General features: G+C 43.6%; 1 long non-coding RNA gene across 2 annotated transcripts; it reads left to right on the top strand.

Moving 5' to 3' along the window:
• The first annotated feature begins 456 nt into the window (after window positions 1-456).
• LOC140515223 (uncharacterized) lies at window positions 457-1,456 on the top strand. Of its 2 annotated transcripts, none has more exons than XR_011970902.1 (3): window positions 457-654; window positions 752-844; window positions 1,110-1,456. It is a non-coding gene; the product is annotated as an uncharacterized lncRNA (long non-coding RNA). The 2 variants fall into 2 exon arrangements; XR_011970901.1 differs by having other exon boundaries at window positions 1,107-1,456.

Here is a 1,456-nt window from a genome sequence, read left to right as displayed (position 1 = left end):
TTCTAAAAGTCGCGTTTGTGCCATCACCTTCCCAATAGAAAATCAGCTTATTACCTTATCCTAGCAGAGCAAAAGCTGGAGGCAGCACAGCTCCCTCACTTGCAAATATGTACTTCCAAACACTAAGCAATCAAAAGTACAGCTTGATTGATTGACTGACAAGAGTATACCCCATTGCAGAGTGTCACGCATGAAGAAAGTTAAAGGCATGTCAGATTTTAAAGTTGGTATTACCATTTATGGTGAAAAAAAGTCAGTGTCACCACTGTTGGGTTTCAAAACCCATAGGACTAATTTTGGTTAAAAAAGGCAATTTAGCCTTTTTATGCCAAGTAGGACAGTACAACCATATTTGGTAAAAATGCCTCTACTGTGAGCAGTTGTTGAGATGTCAAGCATTGTTGGGTCAATGGGAGTGTCACCCCTACTGTGGGTATAAATAGAGGGCCAGAGCTCCGTGGAAAGCCTAAATCTGGGCCAACAAGTCTAAGAGGGAGGGTATCAACTTCCCTCCCCTGGGAAAGTGAGTGATAACCCAAGAGTCCTGACCTAACTGAAAGTAGAGGCTCAAGGTTTTGTACTGGTCATTCTAGATATTCTGAGTTAAAATAAAATCTCAGTCCCTCTACAAAGATTTTCACGTTGGAACTCAAGGTAGTTTACTGCTCTTTCTAGACTGTTGAGTAAAAATCTCAGTCCCTCTACAAAGGTTTTCAAGTTGGAACTCAAGGTTGTTTACTGCTCATTCCAGATATTCTGAGGGAAAATCTTGGCACCTCTACAAAGATTTTCAAAAACAAGACTTGGCTTCCAGACTCTTAGAAGCATGACATTCTCCAGTCAGGTAAGCACCCTTGGCTCATTGATCCTCACCCCCAAACGTTAAGAACTTAAGGTCATGCGGACGTATCCTACACGTTCAAAATGACGATACAAGTAGACACGTACGGAGTAAGCAAGTTCCAACTTAATGTAGTTTCTTACTCGTCATGAATTGAACTTGTAACATGGTGTTTTTGATGGAGGAACGTATAGTAACCTCCAGCTTTGGAGAGCCTCACATTTCCAGGGGTCAGGAGGTATTTTTTAATCTATTCATTTTGCAGCAGCAGCAGGAGCAGCAGGAGCAGCAGCAGCAGCAGCAGCAGTAGCACTACCAAGTCTCTCTAACCAAGATCCTTGTAAGACAAGATCTTCCTCAGTGTCAGGTTCCTGTCAGACAATGTCACTGTCCTGGGGCTGCAGGTGTGCTCTGGATTACAGCACGCAAGACAGCATGGCGCCAGTGAGGAATAACATCCTGCAGCCTCTTTCCAGCCAGTTAAGGACACCTCTGTGACGTGACGCTGATCATCCTAGATGCGCTCTGCATCTTCTGCATCGTGCACTCAGTCTTCTGTCTTTTCCTGGCTTTCCTCTGTGTTGGTCACTAAATAAAGTGATTGATTACGAACAA

The sequence above is a fragment of the Notamacropus eugenii genome, chromosome X (assembly GCF_028372415.1).
Source record: "Notamacropus eugenii isolate mMacEug1 chromosome X, mMacEug1.pri_v2, whole genome shotgun sequence".
NCBI lineage: Eukaryota > Metazoa > Chordata > Mammalia > Diprotodontia > Macropodidae > Notamacropus > Notamacropus eugenii.
Note: the sequence above shows the minus strand (reverse complement) of the source record. Positions and strands in the feature narration are given on the sequence as shown.